This window comes from Scardinius erythrophthalmus (genome assembly GCF_964197995.2).
Source record: "Scardinius erythrophthalmus genome assembly, chromosome: 15".
NCBI classification, from domain to species: Eukaryota; Metazoa; Chordata; class Actinopteri; order Cypriniformes; family Leuciscidae; genus Scardinius; species Scardinius erythrophthalmus.
Genome location: NC_138235.1, coordinates 4,652,236 through 4,674,437, shown reverse-complemented (window position 1 = coordinate 4,674,437; position 22,202 = coordinate 4,652,236).

Genomic DNA, 22,202 nt, shown 5'->3' with positions numbered 1-22,202 from the left:
TCTGTTCCAGTGATGTTCTGTGACTAAACCTTGAAGGGAAAAGATATCACGTATGGGGTCAAAGCCTGTTCCCCAATGGTATCTGCTGAAGCCTTTGCTGGAGGAATATATACCCCTCGGGTCCCAGCAAGTTTTCACCAAGGTGGTAGGACCCAGCGTTCTATTACACTACTTTGCATACCTTGTTTATTCGTGTAGTCTGCCATCCAGATAGTAAATATGCACTTGCTTTTTGCAGTTCATCCATTGGGTTATTATGGAATCAAACTAATCAAGAGTTCTAGACTTTGACGGGTTCTTCTTATTTGCTTTCATGTTGCTTTTCACATGATTGCTGTATGAGAATTTTATAGACAACTATGCCTAGGGCCTTGAAGTTCTATCACACCACATGTAGCCACTTATATGTTTTCTTACTTGGCATATGTAACTCTTTAGGTATTTACAACGATTAAAGTGTGAAAATTAATTGCAAGAAAAAGTTTATATTAGTTCCAAGTTTGCTCTGTGTGGATGTATTGTTCTGTTCCAGTGATGTTCTATGACTAAACCTTGAAGGGAAAAGATATCACCTATGGGGTCAAAGCCTGTTCCCCAATGGTATCTGCTGAAGCCTTTGCTGGAGGCATATATACCCCTCGAGTCCCAGCAAGTTTTCACCAAGGTGGTAGGACCCAGCGATCCATTGCACCACTTTGAATACCTTGTTTATTCGTGTAGCCTGCCATCCAGATAGTAAATATGCACTTTCTTTTTGCAATTCATCCATTGGGTTATTATGGAATCAAACTAATCAAGAGTTCTAGACTTTGACGGGTTCTTCTTATTTGTTTTCATGTTGCTGTGCTCATGATTGCTGTATGAGATTTGTATAGACAACTATGCCTAGGGCCTTGAAGTTCTATCACACCACATGTAGCCACTTATATGTTTTCTTACTTGGCATATGTAACTCTTTAGGTATTTACAACGATTAAAGTGTGAAAATTAATCTTAAGAAGAAGTTTATATTAGTTCAAGTTTGCTCTGTGTGGATGTATTGTTCTGTTCCAGTGATGTTCTATTACTAAACCTTGAAGGGAAAAGTTATCACCTATGGGGTCAAAGCCTGTTCCCCAATGGTATCTGATGAAGCCTTTGCTGGAGGAATATATACCACTCGAGTCCCAGCAAGTTTTCACCAAGGTGGTAGGACCCAGCGATCCATTGCACCACTTTGCATACCTTGTTTATTTGTGTAGCCTGCCATCCAGATAGTAAATATGCACTTGCTTTTTGCAATTCATCCATTGGGTTATTATGGAATCAAACTAATCAAGAGTTCTAGACTTTGACAGGTTCTTCTTATTTGCTTTCATGTTGCTTTTCACATAATTGCTGTATGAGATTGTTATAGACAACTATGCCTAAGGTCTTGAAGTTCTATCACACAACATGTAGCCACTTATATGTTTCCATACTTGGCATATGTAACTCTGTAGGTATTTACAATTGGTCACTATATGATAAAAGTGTGAAAATTAATAGTAAGAAGTTTACATTAGTTCAAGTTTGCTCTGTGTGGATGTATTGTTCTGTTCCAGTGATGTTCTATTACTAAACCTTGAAGGGAAAAGATATCACCTATGGGGTCAAAGCCTGTTCCCCAATGGTATCTGCTGAAGTCTTTGCAAGAGACATATATACCCCTCGGGTCCCAGCAAGTTTTCACCAAGGTGGTAGGACCAAGTGATCCATTTCGCCCAATTGCATACCTTGTTTATTCATGTAGCCTGCCCTCCAGATAATAAATATGCACTTGCTTTTTGCAATTCATCCATTGGGTTATTATGGGATCAAACTAATCAAGAGTTCTAGACTTTTACGTGTTCTTCTTATTTGTTTTCATGTTGCTGTTCTCATGATTGCTGTATGAGATTTTTATAGACAACTATGCCTAGGGCCTTGAAGTTCTATCACTCTACATATAGCCACTTATATGTTTTCTTACTTGGCATATGTAACTCTTTAGGTATTTACAACACCACTGGTCACTATATGATTAAAGTGTGAAAATTAATCTTAAGAAGAAGTTTATATTAGTTCAAGTTTGCTCTGTGTGGATGTATTGTTCTGTTCCAGTGATGTTCTATGACTAAACCTTGAAGGGAAAAGATATCACCTATGGGGTCAAAGCCTGTTCCCCAATGGTATGTGCCGAAGCCTTTGCAAGAGACATATATACCCCTCTGGTCCCAGAAAGTTTTCACCAAGGTGGTAGGACTCAGCGATCTATTGCACCCCTTTGCATACCTTGTTTATTCGTGTAGTCTGCCATCCAGATAGTAAATATGCACTTGCTTTTTGCAATTCATCCATTGGGTTATTATGGAATCAAACTAATCAAGAGTTCTAGACTTTGACGAGTTCTTCTTATTTGCTTTCATATTACTGTTCTCATGATTGCTGTATGAGATTTTTATAGACAACTATGCCTAGGGCCTTGAAGTTCTATCACACCACATGTAGCCACTTATATGTTTTCTTACTTGGCATATGTAACTCTTTAGGTATTTACAACGATTAAAGTGTAAAAATTAATTGTAAGAAAAAGTTTATATTAGTTCAAGTTTGCTCTGTGTGGATGTATTGTTCTGTTCCAGTGATGTTCTATTACTAAACCTTGAAGGGAAAAGATATCACCTATGGGGTCAAAGCCTGTTCCCCAATGGTATCTGATGAAGCCTTTGCTGGAGGCATATATACCCCTCGAGTCCCAGCAAGTTTTCACCAAGGTGGTAGGACCCAGCGATCCATTGCACCACTTTGCATACCTTGTTTATTTGTGTAGCCTGCCATCCAGATAGTAAATATGCACTTGCTTTTTGCAATTCATCCATTGGGTTATTATGGAATCAAACTAATCAAGAGTTCTAGACTTTGACGGGTTCTTCTTATTTGTTTTCATGTTGCTGTTCTCATGATTGCTGTATGAGATTTTTATAGAGAACTATGCCTAGGGCCTTGAAGTTCTATCACTCCACATATAGCCACTTATATGTTTTCTTACTTGGCATATGTAACTCTTTAGGTATTTACAACGATTAAAGTGTGAAAATTAATTGCAAGAAAAAGTTTATATTAGTTCCAAGTTTGCTCTGTGTGGATGTATTGTTCTGTTCCAGTGATGTTCTATGACTAAACCTTGAAGGGAAAAGATATCACCTATGGGGTCAAAGCCTGTTCCCCAATGGTATCTGCTGAAGCCTTTGCTGGAGGCATACAGTATACCCCTCGGGTCCCAGCAAGTTTTCACCAAGGTGGTAGGACCCAGCGATCCATTTTGCCCCTTTACATACCTTGTTTATTCGTGTAGCCTGCCCTCCAGATAATAAATATGCACTTGCTTTGCAATTCATCCATTTGGTTATTATGGAATCAAACTAATCAAGAGTTCTAGACTTTGACGGGTTCTTCTTATTTGCTTTCATGTTGCTTTTCACATGATTGCTGTATGAGATTTTTATAGACAACTATGCCTAGGGCCTTGAAGTTCTATCACACCACATGTAGCCACTTATATGTTTTCTTACTTGGCATATGTAACTCTTTAGGTATGTACAACGATTAAAGTTTGAAAATTAATCCTAAGAAGAAGTTTATATTAGTTCAAGTTTGCTCTGTGTGGATGTATTGTTCTGTTCCAGTGATGTTCTGTGACTAAACCTTGAAGGGAAAAGATATCACGTATGGGGTCAAAGCCTGTTCCCCAATGGTATCTGCTGAAGCCTTTGCTGGAGGAATATATACCCCTCGGGTCCCAGCAAGTTTTCACCAAGGTGGTAGGACCCAGCGTTCTATTACACTACTTTGCATACCTTGTTTATTCGTGTAGTCTGCCATCCAGATAGTAAATATGCACTTGCTTTTTGCAGTTCATCCATTGGGTTATTATGGAATCAAACTAATCAAGAGTTCTAGACTTTGACGGGTTCTTCTTATTTGCTTTCATGTTGCTTTTCACATGATTGCTGTATGAGAATTTTATAGACAACTATGCCTAGGGCCTTGAAGTTCTATCACACCACATGTAGCCACTTATATGTTTTCTTACTTGGCATATGTAACTCTTTAGGTATTTACAACGATTAAAGTGTGAAAATTAATTGCAAGAAAAAGTTTATATTAGTTCCAAGTTTGCTCTGTGTGGATGTATTGTTCTGTTCCAGTGATGTTCTATGACTAAACCTTGAAGGGAAAAGATATCACCTATGGGGTCAAAGCCTGTTCCTCAATGGTATCTGCTGAAGCCTTTGCTGGAGGCATATATACCCCTCGAGTCCCAGCAAGTTTTCACCAAGGTGGTAGGACCCAGCGATCCATTGCACCACTTTGAATACCTTGTTTATTCGTGTAGCCTGCCATCCAGATAGTAAATATGCACTTTCTTTTTGCAATTCATCCATTGGGTTATTATGGAATCAAACTAATCAAGAGTTCTAGACTTTGACGGGTTCTTCTTATTTGTTTTCATGTTGCTGTGCTCATGATTGCTGTATGAGATTTGTATAGACAACTATGCCTAGGGCCTTGAAGTTCTATCACACCACATGTAGCCACTTATATGTTTTCTTACTTGGCATATGTAACTCTTTAGGTATTTACAACGATTAAAGTGTGAAAATTAATCTTAAGAAGAAGTTTATATTAGTTCAAGTTTGCTCTGTGTGGATGTATTGTTCTGTTCCAGTGATGTTCTATTACTAAACCTTGAAGGGAAAAGTTATCACCTATGGGGTCAAAGCCTGTTCCCCAATGGTATCTGATGAAGCCTTTGCTGGAGGAATATATACCACTCGAGTCCCAGCAAGTTTTCACCAAGGTGGTAGGACCCAGCGATCCATTGCACCACTTTGCATACCTTGTTTATTTGTGTAGCCTGCCATCCAGATAGTAAATATGCACTTGCTTTTTGCAATTCATCCATTGGGTTATTATGGAATCAAACTAATCAAGAGTTCTAGACTTTGACAGGTTCTTCTTATTTGCTTTCATGTTGCTTTTCACATAATTGCTGTATGAGATTGTTATAGACAACTATGCCTAAGGTCTTGAAGTTCTATCACACAACATGTAGCCACTTATATGTTTCCATACTTGGCATATGTAACTCTGTAGGTATTTACAATTGGTCACTATATGATAAAAGTGTGAAAATTAATAGTAAGAAGTTTACATTAGTTCAAGTTTGCTCTGTGTGGATGTATTGTTCTGTTCCAGTGATGTTCTATTACTAAACCTTGAAGGGAAAAGATATCACCTATGGGGTCAAAGCCTGTTCCCCAATGGTATCTGCTGAAGTCTTTGCAAGAGACATATATACCCCTCGGGTCCCAGCAAGTTTTCACCAAGGTGGTAGGACCAAGTGATCCATTTCGCCCAATTGCATACCTTGTTTATTCATGTAGCCTGCCCTCCAGATAATAAATATGCACTTGCTTTTTGCAATTCATCCATTGGGTTATTATGGGATCAAACTAATCAAGAGTTCTAGACTTTTACGTGTTCTTCTTATTTGTTTTCATGTTGCTGTTCTCATGATTGCTGTATGAGATTTTTATAGACAACTATGCCTAGGGCCTTGAAGTTCTATCACTCTACATATAGCCACTTATATGTTTTCTTACTTGGCATATGTAACTCTTTAGGTATTTACAACACCACTGGTCACTATATGATTAAAGTGTGAAAATTAATCTTAAGAAGAAGTTTATATTAGTTCAAGTTTGCTCTGTGTGGATGTATTGTTCTGTTCCAGTGATGTTCTATGACTAAACCTTGAAGGGAAAAGATATCACCTATGGGGTCAAAGCCTGTTCCCCAATGGTATGTGCCGAAGCCTTTGCAAGAGACATATATACCCCTCTGGTCCCAGAAAGTTTTCACCAAGGTGGTAGGACTCAGCGATCTATTGCACCCCTTTGCATACCTTGTTTATTCGTGTAGTCTGCCATCCAGATAGTAAATATGCACTTGCTTTTTGCAATTCATCCATTGGGTTATTATGGAATCAAACTAATCAAGAGTTCTAGACTTTGACGAGTTCTTCTTATTTGCTTTCATATTACTGTTCTCATGATTGCTGTATGAGATTTTTATAGACAACTATGCCTAGGGCCTTGAAGTTCTATCACACCACATGTAGCCACTTATATGTTTTCTTACTTGGCATATGTAACTCTTTAGGTATTTACAACGATTAAAGTGTAAAAATTAATTGTAAGAAAAAGTTTATATTAGTTCAAGTTTGCTCTGTGTGGATGTATTGTTCTGTTCCAGTGATGTTCTATTACTAAACCTTGAAGGGAAAAGATATCACCTATGGGGTCAAAGCCTGTTCCCCAATGGTATCTGATGAAGCCTTTGCTGGAGGCATATATACCCCTCGAGTCCCAGCAAGTTTTCACCAAGGTGGTAGGACCCAGCGATCCATTGCACCACTTTGCATACCTTGTTTATTTGTGTAGCCTGCCATCCAGATAGTAAATATGCACTTGCTTTTTGCAATTCATCCATTGGGTTATTATGGAATCAAACTAATCAAGAGTTCTAGACTTTGACGGGTTCTTCTTATTTGTTTTCATGTTGCTGTTCTCATGATTGCTGTATGAGATTTTTATAGAGAACTATGCCTAGGGCCTTGAAGTTCTATCACTCCACATATAGCCACTTATATGTTTTCTTACTTGGCATATGTAACTCTTTAGGTATTTACAACGATTAAAGTGTGAAAATTAATTGCAAGAAAAAGTTTATATTAGTTCCAAGTTTGCTCTGTGTGGATGTATTGTTCTGTTCCAGTGATGTTCTATGACTAAACCTTGAAGGGAAAAGATATCACCTATGGGGTCAAAGCCTGTTCCCCAATGGTATCTGCTGAAGCCTTTGCTGGAGGCATACAGTATACCCCTCGGGTCCCAGCAAGTTTTCACCAAGGTGGTAGGACCCAGCGATCCATTTTGCCCCTTTACATACCTTGTTTATTCGTGTAGCCTGCCCTCCAGATAATAAATATGCACTTGCTTTGCAATTCATCCATTTGGTTATTATGGAATCAAACTAATCAAGAGTTCTAGACTTTGACGGGTTCTTCTTATTTGCTTTCATGTTGCTTTTCACATGATTGCTGTATGAGATTTTTATAGACAACTATGCCTAGGGCCTTGAAGTTCTATCACACCACATGTAGCCACTTATATGTTTTCTTACTTGGCATATGTAACTCTTTAGGTATGTACAACGATTAAAGTTTGAAAATTAATCCTAAGAAGAAGTTTATATTAGTTCAAGTTTGCTCTGTGTGGATGTATTGTTCTGTTCCAGTGATGTTCTGTGACTAAACCTTGAAGGGAAAAGATATCACGTATGGGGTCAAAGCCTGTTCCCCAATGGTATCTGCTGAAGCCTTTGCTGGAGGAATATATACCCCTCGGGTCCCAGCAAGTTTTCACCAAGGTGGTAGGACCCAGCGTTCTATTACACTACTTTGCATACCTTGTTTATTCGTGTAGTCTGCCATCCAGATAGTAAATATGCACTTGCTTTTTGCAGTTCATCCATTGGGTTATTATGGAATCAAACTAATCAAGAGTTCTAGACTTTGACGGGTTCTTCTTATTTGCTTTCATGTTGCTTTTCACATGATTGCTGTATGAGAATTTTATAGACAACTATGCCTAGGGCCTTGAAGTTCTATCACACCACATGTAGCCACTTATATGTTTTCTTACTTGGCATATGTAACTCTTTAGGTATTTACAACGATTAAAGTGTGAAAATTAATTGCAAGAAAAAGTTTATATTAGTTCCAAGTTTGCTCTGTGTGGATGTATTGTTCTGTTCCAGTGATGTTCTATGACTAAACCTTGAAGGGAAAAGATATCACCTATGGGGTCAAAGCCTGTTCCCCAATGGTATCTGCTGAAGCCTTTGCTGGAGGCATATATACCCCTCTGGTCCCAGCAAGTTTTCACCAAGGTGGTAGGACCCAGCGATCCATTGCACCACTTTGCATACCTTGTTTATTCGTGTAGCCTGCCATCCAGATAGTAAATATGCACTTGCTTTTTGCAATTCATCCATTGGGTTATTATGGAATCAAACTAATCAAGAGATCTAGACTTTGACGGGTTCTTCTTTTTTGTTTTCATGTTGCTGTGCTCATGATTGCTGTATGAGATTTTTATAGACAACTATGCCTAGGGCCTTGAAGTTCTATCACACCACATGTAGCAATTTATATGTTTTCTTACTTGGCATATGTAACTCTTTAGGTATTTACAACACCACTGGTCACTATATGATTAAAGTGTGAAAATTAATCTTAAGAAGAAGTTTATATTAGTTCAAGTTTGCTCTGTGTGAATGTATTGTTCTGTTCCAGTGATGTTCTATGACTAAACCTTGAAGGGAAAAGATATCACCTATGGGGTCAAAGCCTGTTCCCCAGTGGTATCTGCTGAAGCCTTTGCTGGAGGCATATATACCCCTCTGGTCCCAGCAAGTTTTCACCAAGGTGGTAGGACCCAGCGATCCATTGCACCACTTTGCATACCTTGTTTTTTTGTGTAGCCTGCCATCCAGATAGTAAATATGCACTTGCTTTTTGCAATTCATCCATTGGGTTATTATGGAATCAAACTAATCAAGAGTTCTAGACTTTGACGGGTTCTTCTTATTTGTTTTCATGTTGCTGTTCTCATGATTGCTGTATGAGATTTTTATAGACAACTGTGCCTAGGGCCTTGAAGTTCTATCACACCACATGTAGCCACTTATATGTTTTCTTACTTGGCATATGTAACTCTTTAGGTATTTACAGCACCACTGGTCACTATATGATTAAAGTGAGAAAATTAATCTTAAGAAGAAGTTTATATTAGTTCAAGTTTGCTCTGTGTGGATGTATTGTTCTGTTCCAGTGATGTTCTATGACTAAACCTTGAAGGGAAAAGATATCACCTATGGGGTCAAAGCCTGTTCCCCAATGGTTTCTGCTGAAGCCTTTGCTGGAGGCATATATACCCCTCTGGTCCCAGCAAGTTTTCACCAAGGTGGTAGGACCCAGAGATCCATTGCACCACTTTGCATACCTTGTTTATTCCTTTAGCCTGCCATCCAGATAGTAAATATGCACTTGCTTTTTGCAATTCATCCATTGGGTTATTATGGAATCAAACTAATCAAGAGTTCTAGACTTCGATGGGTTCTTCTTATTTGTTTTCATGTTGCTGTATGAGATTTTTATAGACAACTATGCCTAGGGCCTTGAAGTTCTATCACTCCACATATAGCCACTTATATGTTTTCTTATTTGGCATATGTAACTCTTTAGGTATTTACAATTGGTCACTATATGATAAAAGTGTGAAAATTAATCGTAAGAAGTTTACCTTAGTTCAAGTTTGCTCTGTGTGGATGTATTGTTCTGTTCCAGTGATGTTCTATTACTAAACCTTGAAGGGAAAAGATATCACCTATGGGGTCAAAGCCTGTTCCCCAATGGTATCTGCTGAAGTCTTTGCAAGAGACATATATACCCCTCGGGTCCCAGCAAGTTTTCACCAAGGTGGTAGGACCCAGTGATCCATTTCGCCCCTTTGCATACCTTGTTTATTCGTGTAGCCTGCCCTCCAGATAATAAATATGCACTTGCTTTGCAATTCATCCATTGGGTTATTATGGAATCAAACTAATCAAGAGTTCTAGACTCTCACGGGTTCTTCTAATTTTTTTTTCATGCTGCTGTTCACATGATTGCTGTATGAGATTTTTATAGACAACTATGCCTAGGGCCTTGAAGTTCTATCACTCTACATATAGCCACTTATATGTTTTCTTACTTGGCATATGTAACTCTTTAGGTATTTACAACACCACTGGTCACTATATGATTAAAGTGTGAAAATTAATCTTAAGAAGAAGTTTATATTAGTTCAAGTTTGCTCTGTGTGGATGTATTGTTCTGTTCCAGTGATGTTCTATGACTAAACCTTGAAGGGAAAAGATATCACCTATGGGGTCAAAGCCTGTTCCCCAATGGTATGTGCCGAAGCCTTTGCAAGAGACATATATACCCCTCGGGTCCCAGAAAGTTTTCACCAAGGTGGTAGGACCCACCGATCTATTGCCCCCCTTTGCATACCTTGTTTATTCGTGTAGTCTGCCATCCAGATAGTAAATATGCACTTGCTTTTTGCAATTCATCCATTGGGTTATTATGGAATCAAACTAATCAAGAGTTCTAGACTTTGACGAGTTCTTCTTATTTGCTTTCATATTACTGTTCTCATGATTGCTGTATGAGATTTTTATAGACAACTATGCCTAGGGCCTTGAAGTTCTATCACACCACATGTAGCCACTTATATGTTTTCTTACTTGGCATATGTAACTCTTTAGGTATTTACAACGATTAAAGTGTAAAAATTAATTGTAAGAAAAAGTTTATATTAGTTCAAGTTTGCTCTGTGTGGATGTATTGTTCTGTTCCAGTGATGTTCTATTACTAAACCTTGAAGGGAAAAGATATCACCTATGGGGTCAAAGCCTGTTCCCCAATGGTATCTGCTGAAGCCTTTGCTGGAGGCATATATACCCCTCGAGTCCCAGCAAGTTTTCACCAAGGTGGTAGGACCCAGCGATCCATTGCACCACTTTGCATACCTTGTTTATTCGTGTAGCCTGCCATCCAGATAGTAAATATGTCCCTTTTTTTTTGCAATTCATCCATTGGGTTATTATGGAATCAAACTAATCAAGAGTTCTAGACTTTGACGGGTTCTTCTTATTTGCTTTCATGTTGCTTTTCACATAATTGCTGTATGAGATTTTTATAGACAACTATGCCTAAGGTCTTGAAGTTCCATCACACAACATGTAGCCACTTACATGTTTTCTTACTTGGCATATGTAACTCTGTAGGTATTTACAATTGGTCACTATATGATAAAAGTGTGAAAATCAATCGTAAGAAGTTTACATTAGTTAAAGTTTGCTCTGTGTGGATGTATTGTTCTGTTCCAGTGATGTTCTATTACGAAACCTTGAAGGGAAAAGATATCACCAATGGGGTCAAAGCCTGTTCCTCAATGGTATCTGCTGAAGCCTTTGCTGGAGGCATATATACCCCTCGAGTCCCAGCAAGTTTTCACCAAGGTGGTAGGACCCAGCGATCCATTGCACCACTTTGAATACCTTGTTTATTCGTGTAGCCTGCCATCCAGATAGTAAATATGCACTTTCTTTTTGCAATTCATCCATTGGGTTATTATGGAATCAAACTAATCAAGAGTTCTAGACTTTGACGGGTTCTTCTTATTTGTTTTCATGTTGCTGTGCTCATGATTGCTGTATGAGATTTGTATAGACAACTATGCCTAGGGCCTTGAAGTTCTATCACACCACATGTAGCCACTTATATGTTTTCTTACTTGGCATATGTAACTCTTTAGGTATTTACAACGATTAAAGTGTGAAAATTAATCTTAAGAAGAAGTTTATATTAGTTCAAGTTTGCTCTGTGTGGATGTATTGTTCTGTTCCAGTGATGTTCTATTACTAAACCTTGAAGGGAAAAGTTATCACCTATGGGGTCAAAGCCTGTTCCCCAATGGTATCTGATGAAGCCTTTGCTGGAGGAATATATACCACTCGAGTCCCAGCAAGTTTTCACCAAGGTGGTAGGACCCAGCGATCCATTGCACCACTTTGCATACCTTGTTTATTTGTGTAGCCTGCCATCCAGATAGTAAATATGCACTTGCTTTTTGCAATTCATCCATTGGGTTATTATGGAATCAAACTAATCAAGAGTTCTAGACTTTGACAGGTTCTTCTTATTTGCTTTCATGTTGCTTTTCACATAATTGCTGTATGAGATTGTTATAGACAACTATGCCTAAGGTCTTGAAGTTCTATCACACAACATGTAGCCACTTATATGTTTCCATACTTGGCATATGTAACTCTGTAGGTATTTACAATTGGTCACTATATGATAAAAGTGTGAAAATTAATAGTAAGAAGTTTACATTAGTTCAAGTTTGCTCTGTGTGGATGTATTGTTCTGTTCCAGTGATGTTCTATTACTAAACCTTGAAGGGAAAAGATATCACCTATGGGGTCAAAGCCTGTTCCCCAATGGTATCTGCTGAAGTCTTTGCAAGAGACATATATACCCCTCGGGTCCCAGCAAGTTTTCACCAAGGTGGTAGGACCAAGTGATCCATTTCGCCCAATTGCATACCTTGTTTATTCATGTAGCCTGCCCTCCAGATAATAAATATGCACTTGCTTTTTGCAATTCATCCATTGGGTTATTATGGGATCAAACTAATCAAGAGTTCTAGACTTTTACGTGTTCTTCTTATTTGTTTTCATGTTGCTGTTCTCATGATTGCTGTATGAGATTTTTATAGACAACTATGCCTAGGGCCTTGAAGTTCTATCACTCTACATATAGCCACTTATATGTTTTCTTACTTGGCATATGTAACTCTTTAGGTATTTACAACACCACTGGTCACTATATGATTAAAGTGTGAAAATTAATCTTAAGAAGAAGTTTATATTAGTTCAAGTTTGCTCTGTGTGGATGTATTGTTCTGTTCCAGTGATGTTCTATGACTAAACCTTGAAGGGAAAAGATATCACCTATGGGGTCAAAGCCTGTTCCCCAATGGTATGTGCCGAAGCCTTTGCAAGAGACATATATACCCCTCTGGTCCCAGAAAGTTTTCACCAAGGTGGTAGGACTCAGCGATCTATTGCACCCCTTTGCATACCTTGTTTATTCGTGTAGTCTGCCATCCAGATAGTAAATATGCACTTGCTTTTTGCAATTCATCCATTGGGTTATTATGGAATCAAACTAATCAAGAGTTCTAGACTTTGACGAGTTCTTCTTATTTGCTTTCATATTACTGTTCTCATGATTGCTGTATGAGATTTTTATAGACAACTATGCCTAGGGCCTTGAAGTTCTATCACACCACATGTAGCCACTTATATGTTTTCTTACTTGGCATATGTAACTCTTTAGGTATTTACAACGATTAAAGTGTAAAAATTAATTGTAAGAAAAAGTTTATATTAGTTCAAGTTTGCTCTGTGTGGATGTATTGTTCTGTTCCAGTGATGTTCTATTACTAAACCTTGAAGGGAAAAGATATCACCTATGGGGTCAAAGCCTGTTCCCCAATGGTATCTGATGAAGCCTTTGCTGGAGGCATATATACCCCTCGAGTCCCAGCAAGTTTTCACCAAGGTGGTAGGACCCAGCGATCCATTGCACCACTTTGCATACCTTGTTTATTTGTGTAGCCTGCCATCCAGATAGTAAATATGCACTTGCTTTTTGCAATTCATCCATTGGGTTATTATGGAATCAAACTAATCAAGAGTTCTAGACTTTGACGGGTTCTTCTTATTTGTTTTCATGTTGCTGTTCTCATGATTGCTGTATGAGATTTTTATAGAGAACTATGCCTAGGGCCTTGAAGTTCTATCACTCCACATATAGCCACTTATATGTTTTCTTACTTGGCATATGTAACTCTTTAGGTATTTACAACGATTAAAGTGTGAAAATTAATTGCAAGAAAAAGTTTATATTAGTTCCAAGTTTGCTCTGTGTGGATGTATTGTTCTGTTCCAGTGATGTTCTATGACTAAACCTTGAAGGGAAAAGATATCACCTATGGGGTCAAAGCCTGTTCCCCAATGGTATCTGCTGAAGCCTTTGCTGGAGGCATACAGTATACCCCTCGGGTCCCAGCAAGTTTTCACCAAGGTGGTAGGACCCAGCGATCCATTTTGCCCCTTTACATACCTTGTTTATTCGTGTAGCCTGCCCTCCAGATAATAAATATGCACTTGCTTTGCAATTCATCCATTTGGTTATTATGGAATCAAACTAATCAAGAGTTCTAGACTTTGACGGGTTCTTCTTATTTGCTTTCATGTTGCTTTTCACATGATTGCTGTATGAGATTTTTATAGACAACTATGCCTAGGGCCTTGAAGTTCTATCACACCACATGTAGCCACTTATATGTTTTCTTACTTGGCATATGTAACTCTTTAGGTATGTACAACGATTAAAGTTTGAAAATTAATCCTAAGAAGAAGTTTATATTAGTTCAAGTTTGCTCTGTGTGGATGTATTGTTCTGTTCCAGTGATGTTCTGTGACTAAACCTTGAAGGGAAAAGATATCACGTATGGGGTCAAAGCCTGTTCCCCAATGGTATCTGCTGAAGCCTTTGCTGGAGGAATATATACCCCTCGGGTCCCAGCAAGTTTTCACCAAGGTGGTAGGACCCAGCGTTCTATTACACTACTTTGCATACCTTGTTTATTCGTGTAGTCTGCCATCCAGATAGTAAATATGCACTTGCTTTTTGCAGTTCATCCATTGGGTTATTATGGAATCAAACTAATCAAGAGTTCTAGACTTTGACGGGTTCTTCTTATTTGCTTTCATGTTGCTTTTCACATGATTGCTGTATGAGAATTTTATAGACAACTATGCCTAGGGCCTTGAAGTTCTATCACACCACATGTAGCCACTTATATGTTTTCTTACTTGGCATATGTAACTCTTTAGGTATTTACAACGATTAAAGTGTGAAAATTAATTGCAAGAAAAAGTTTATATTAGTTCCAAGTTTGCTCTGTGTGGATGTATTGTTCTGTTCCAGTGATGTTCTATGACTAAACCTTGAAGGGAAAAGATATCACCTATGGGGTCAAAGCCTGTTCCCCAATGGTATCTGCTGAAGCCTTTGCTGGAGGCATATATACCCCTCTGGTCCCAGCAAGTTTTCACCAAGGTGGTAGGACCCAGCGATCCATTGCACCACTTTGCATACCTTGTTTATTCGTGTAGCCTGCCATCCAGATAGTAAATATGCACTTGCTTTTTGCAATTCATCCATTGGGTTATTATGGAATCAAACTAATCAAGAGATCTAGACTTTGACGGGTTCTTCTTTTTTGTTTTCATGTTGCTGTGCTCATGATTGCTGTATGAGATTTTTATAGACAACTATGCCTAGGGCCTTGAAGTTCTATCACACCACATGTAGCAATTTATATGTTTTCTTACTTGGCATATGTAACTCTTTAGGTATTTACAACACCACTGGTCACTATATGATTAAAGTGTGAAAATTAATCTTAAGAAGAAGTTTATATTAGTTCAAGTTTGCTCTGTGTGAATGTATTGTTCTGTTCCAGTGATGTTCTATGACTAAACCTTGAAGGGAAAAGATATCACCTATGGGGTCAAAGCCTGTTCCCCAGTGGTATCTGCTGAAGCCTTTGCTGGAGGCATATATACCCCTCTGGTCCCAGCAAGTTTTCACCAAGGTGGTAGGACCCAGCGATCCATTGCACCACTTTGCATACCTTGTTTTTTTGTGTAGCCTGCCATCCAGATAGTAAATATGCACTTGCTTTTTGCAATTCATCCATTGGGTTATTATGGAATCAAACTAATCAAGAGTTCTAGACTTTGACGGGTTCTTCTTATTTGTTTTCATGTTGCTGTTCTCATGATTGCTGTATGAGATTTTTATAGACAACTGTGCCTAGGGCCTTGAAGTTCTATCACACCACATGTAGCCACTTATATGTTTTCTTACTTGGCATATGTAACTCTTTAGGTATTTACAGCACCACTGGTCACTATATGATTAAAGTGAGAAAATTAATCTTAAGAAGAAGTTTATATTAGTTCAAGTTTGCTCTGTGTGGATGTATTGTTCTGTTCCAGTGATGTTCTATGACTAAACCTTGAAGGGAAAAGATATCACCTATGGGGTCAAAGCCTGTTCCCCAATGGTTTCTGCTGAAGCCTTTGCTGGAGGCATATATACCCCTCTGGTCCCAGCAAGTTTTCACCAAGGTGGTAGGACCCAGAGATCCATTGCACCACTTTGCATACCTTGTTTATTCCTTTAGCCTGCCATCCAGATAGTAAATATGCACTTGCTTTTTGCAATTCATCCATTGGGTTATTATGGAATCAAACTAATCAAGAGTTCTAGACTTCGATGGGTTCTTCTTATTTGTTTTCATGTTGCTGTATGAGATTTTTATAGACAACTATGCCTAGGGCCTTGAAGTTCTATCACTCCACATATAGCCACTTATATGTTTTCTTATTTGGCATATGTAACTCTTTAGGTATTTACAATTGGTCACTATATGATAAAAGTGTGAAAATTAATCGTAAGAAGTTTACCTTAGTTCAAGTTTGCTCTGTGTGGATGTATTGTTCTGTTCCAGTGATGTTCTATTACTAAACCTTGAAGGGAAAAGATATCACCTATGGGGTCAAAGCCTGTTCCCCAATGGTATCTGCTGAAGTCTTTGCAAGAGACATATATACCCCTCGGGTCCCAGCAAGTTTTCACCAAGGTGGTAGGACCCAGTGATCCATTTCGCCCCTTTGCATACCTTGTTTATTCGTGTAGCCTGCCCTCCAGATAATAAATATGCACTTGCTTTGCAATTCATCCATTGGGTTATTATGGAATCAAACTAATCAAGAGTTCTAGACTCTCACGGGTTCTTCTAATTTTTTTTTCATGCTGCTGTTCACATGATTGCTGTATGAGATTTTTATAGACAACTATGCCTAGGGCCTTGAAGTTCTATCACTCTACATATAGCCACTTATATGTTTTCTTACTTGGCATATGTAACTCTTTAGGTATTTACAACACCACTGGTCACTATATGATTAAAGTGTGAAAATTAATCTTAAGAAGAAGTTTATATTAGTTCAAGTTTGCTCTGTGTGGATGTATTGTTCTGTTCCAGTGATGTTCTATGACTAAACCTTGAAGGGAAAAGATATCACCTATGGGGTCAAAGCCTGTTCCCCAATGGTATGTGCCGAAGCCTTTGCAAGAGACATATATACCCCTCGGGTCCCAGAAAGTTTTCACCAAGGTGGTAGGACCCACCGATCTATTGCCCCCCTTTGCATACCTTGTTTATTCGTGTAGTCTGCCATCCAGATAGTAAATATGCACTTGCTTTTTGCAATTCATCCATTGGGTTATTATGGAATCAAACTAATCAAGAGTTCTAGACTTTGACGAGTTCTTCTTATTTGCTTTCATATTACTGTTCTCATGATTGCTGTATGAGATTTTTATAGACAACTATGCCTAGGGCCTTGAAGTTCTATCACACCACATGTAGCCACTTATATGTTTTCTTACTTGGCATATGTAACTCTTTAGGTATTTACAACGATTAAAGTGTAAAAATTAATTGTAAGAAAAAGTTTATATTAGTTCAAGTTTGCTCTGTGTGGATGTATTGTTCTGTTCCAGTGATGTTCTATTACTAAACCTTGAAGGGAAAAGATATCACCTATGGGGTCAAAGCCTGTTCCCCAATGGTATCTGCTGAAGCCTTTGCTGGAGGCATATATACCCCTCGAGTCCCAGCAAGTTTTCACCAAGGTGGTAGGACCCAGCGATCCATTGCACCACTTTGCATACCTTGTTTATTCGTGTAGCCTGCCATCCAGATAGTAAATATGTCCCTTTTTTTTTGCAATTCATCCATTGGGTTATTATGGAATCAAACTAATCAAGAGTTCTAGACTTTGACGGGTTCTTCTTATTTGCTTTCATGTTGCTTTTCACATAATTGCTGTATGAGATTTTTATAGACAACTATGCCTAAGGTCTTGAAGTTCCATCACACAACATGTAGCCACTTACATGTTTTCTTACTTGGCATATGTAACTCTGTAGGTATTTACAATTGGTCACTATATGATAAAAGTGTGAAAATCAATCGTAAGAAGTTTACATTAGTTAAAGTTTGCTCTGTGTGGATGTATTGTTCTGTTCCAGTGATGTTCTATTACGAAACCTTGAAGGGAAAAGATATCACCAATGGGGTCAAAGCCTGTTCCCCAATGGTATCTGCTGAAGTCTTTGCAAGAGACATATATACCCCTCGGGTCCCAGCAAGTTTTCACAAAGGTGGTAGGACCCAGCGATCCATTTCGCCCCTTTGCATACCTTGTTTATTCGTGTAGCCTGCCCTCCAGATAATAAATATGCACTTGCTTTGCAATTCATCCATTGGGTCATTATGGAATCAAACTAATCAAGAGTTCTAGACTTTCATGGGTTCTTCTAATTTTTTTTTCATGCTGCTGTTCTCATGATTGCTGTATGAGATTTTTATAGACAACTATGCCTAGGGCCTTGAAGTTCTATCACTCTACATATAGCCACTTATATGTTTTCTTACTTGGCATATGTAACTCTTTAGGTATTTACAACACCACTGGTCACTATATGATTAAAGTGAGAAAATTAATCTTAAGAAGAAGTTTATATTAGTTCAAGTTTGCTCTGTGTGGATGTATTGTTCTGTTCCAGTGATGTTCTATGACTAAACCTTGAAGGGAAAAGATATCACCTATGGGGTCAAAGCCTGTTCCCCAATGGTATGTGCCGAAGCCTTTGCAAGAGACATATATACCCCTCGGGTCCCAGAAAGTTTTCACCAAGGTGGTAGGACCCAGCGATCTATTGCACCCCTTTGCATACCTTGTTTATTTGTGTAGTCTGCCACCCAGATAGTAAATATGCACTTGCTTTTTGCAATTCATCCATTGGGTTATTATGGAATCAAACTAATCAAGAGTTCTAGACTTTGACGAGTTCTTCTTATTTGCTTTCATATTACTGTTCTCATGATTGCTGTATGAGATTTTTATAGACAACTATGCCTAGGGCCTTGAAGTTCTATCACACCACATGTAGCCACTTATATGTTTTCTTTCTTGGCATATGTAACTCTTTAGGTATTTACAACGATTAAAGTGTAAAAATTAATTGTAAGAAAAAGTTTATATTAGTTCAAGTTTGCTCTGTGTGGATGTATTGTTCTGTTCCAGTGATGTTCTATTTCTAAACCTTGAAGGGAAAAGATATCACCTATGGGGTCAAAGCCTGATCCCCAATGGTATCTGCTGAAGCCTTTGCTGGAGGCATATATACCCCTCTGGTCCCAGCAAGTTTTCACCAAAGTGGTAGGACCCAGCGATCCATTGCACCACTTTGCATACCTTGTTTATTCGTGTAGCCTGCCATCCAGATAGTAAATATGTCCCTTTTTTATGCAATTCATCCATTGGGTTATTATGAAATCAAACTAATCAAGAGTTCTAGACTTTGACGGGTTCTTCTTATTTGCTTTCATGTTGCTTTTCACATAATTGCTGTATGAGATTTTTATAGACAACTATGCCTAAGGTCTTGAAGTTCTATCACACAACATGTAGCCACTTATATGTTTTCTTACTTGGCATATGTAACTCTGTAGGTATTTACAATTGGTCACTATATGATAAAAGTGTGAAAATTAATCATAAGAAGTTTACATTAGTTCAAGTTTGCTCTGTGTGGATGTATTGTTCTGTTCCAGTGATGTTCTATTACTAAACCTTGAAGGGAAAAGATATCACCTATGGGGTCAAAGCCTATTCCCCAATGGTATCTGCTGAAGTCTTTGCAAGAGACATATATACCCCTCGGGTCCCAGCAAGTTTTCACCAAGGTGGTAGGACCCAGCGATCTATTGCACCCCTTTGCATACCTTGTTTATTTGTGTAGTCTGCCATCCAGATAGTAAATATGCACTTGCTTTGCAATTCATCCATTGGGTTATCATGGAATCAAACTAATCAAGAGTTCTAGACTTTGACGAGTTCTTCTTATTTGCTTTCATATTACTGTTCTCATGATTGCTGTATGAGATTTGCATTTGTAACTCTTTAGGTATTAACAACGATTAAAGTGTAAAAATTAATTGTAAGAAAAAGTGTATATTAGTTCAAGTTTGCTCTGTGTGGATGTATTGTTCTGTTCCAGTGATGTTCTATTACTAAACCTTGAAGGGAAAAGATATCACCTATGGGGTCAAAGCCTGTTCCCCAATGGTATCTGATGAAGCCTTTGCTGGAGGCATATAAACCCCTCGAGTCCCAGCAAGTTTTCACCAAGGTGGTAGGACCCGTATCGACCCTCGAAACGTCAGGAGGTGGGCCTGATACGTTGTTAAAGACGATTGGCCCACGTACGTAAGGGGGCGTGAGTTTGGCCCCTTCAAAATATCGAGCTTCCCTCCTCTCATTGCAGTCCGCCAGAGAGAGAAAGAAGACCCCGCCTCCTTCCTTCAAGGAAACCTTCGCTCACTTTTATTTTCATTTTCTTCCAAGTTTTATTTTCTTAAAACTACTTTACTTCAGTTGATAGTCTTCTTCAACCAACCAACGAAACCAACTTAAAGCTAAGATCATCTTGCTAAGTCTTCGCTCGCTTCAAGTCGCTATAGCAACCAGACGCTGTAGCAACCAGACGCTGTGACCACGTGACCCAGGCGCTTTGTCTACACCGACGCGACGCACACACACACAGAAGGCCGAGCTACAAACAGAGTAACGTAGACCTTAAATTTGCAATCTGAAGTGCTGTTTAAAGTGTCTAAAATTACTAGACATATTGGGGTTATGTTGTGAATGACTGAACTGTTTCTACCTCTCTCTAAATTCTTTTACTCACACTTACACACTCTTTCACACACACTACCACACATACACACACACACACATACATACACTCCCCCACGTGTTCCTAGACAGAAACACACGACCACGTGCTACGATAGGCGTGCTCCTGCTACGCACACACACACCTCTCCTTACCACGCTATAATTGTACACACACATAAAGCCATTCTTAAAATTCACTCTTATTCTCTTTCTCAATTCTCTCTCTCTCATATTCTCCCTTGTTCTTCCTCTCTTTTAACCTTTGTTTCTTACGTTTATTTTGTTGTAGTCCTTAGTGCGATCGTATATTGTTTTTGTTTATGCATATTTACTCCTGTGTGATTTAAAGTAGTATATGTAACCGTAGCTTGTTTAAATAAACTTTGTTAAATCATTTGAATTAAGTTTGCCTGTTCTGTTTCAATTCTGAGTCCCTGAGTAGTGCAGATTTTTACCTCATAAGCTCTACGATTGATTTTACTATTAAAAGAAATCTAAAATTGTCTAAAACACGAAGATAGTTATTTTCTTTGTGGCCACAAGAAGGTGTTATCTATCGGTGTTAAAGACGCTAGATTTCTGTTCAGAAATTGTACATTCTGTTCGCTGGACGACAGCTTGCATAATAAATGAACATTCTTCAACTTCTACCTAAAAATTCCCCTAATTGAACATATTCTACCCGTCTATATCAGTGAGTATCAAGAGTAATTGTGTAATCGCTGATATAAGCCGAGGTTTTGACCTATTCCCTATTTTGAATCATTTAATTTATGTAAAGCAATATATGCATATTCACATTGATGAATATTACTGCTAATTTGAGCTAATTAATTCCCTAACATAAGTCATTGTTGCTACATAAATATTGGTGGAGAATGCGGGCACTCTCATACTCAGTTTTGATACAAATTGTGCAATTTTATATTCATGTGTGATTTTGAAAGTTTAATGATTTTGTGCGCGCTTGAATCTTGTAACGTCATTGAATAAGTACTAAGTCGACTCGAAAACTGATCAAAGGGCGAAAAGCCATAACCGCCAGTAAGTCTGGTCGTGGAGAAAAACTGCAGTTAAGTCCAGAATTAGAGAAAAAAAAATCTCTTTTTCTTGTGACCATACATGTAATTCTGTTTTGAGACCTGTGTTGGAACAGAGGAATCCATCAGGCATTGTTACCGGTATTTCTGTAAACCCCGAGAGCAAAGTAGGCTACTCCGGTCAGAAACAAATATATATTTGATTGTATGTCGTTAAGTAACGATAAAATACGGGTTATAAACACTGGCCTAGCTAACCAGAAAGGAAAACCCCGTTTCAGCGTCTGTAAAGACCAGAAACAGATCCGCCGCGATCGTATTAAATCGATTTGCAGTGTGTTTTGTATGTGCAAAGATCTGCCGTGATCTTTAGAAAAATTGCAGTGTGTTTTTGTGTCTGCAAAAGGCCCGCACGCTTGAAAATTGTGATTTCTGAAACGTTCTCACATTACCGCCCCGGTGACTTGTGTTCCGTGTTAGCGCAACACTGCCACCGCGTGGTCAATTACGGGCAAAGACCCGTTGGCC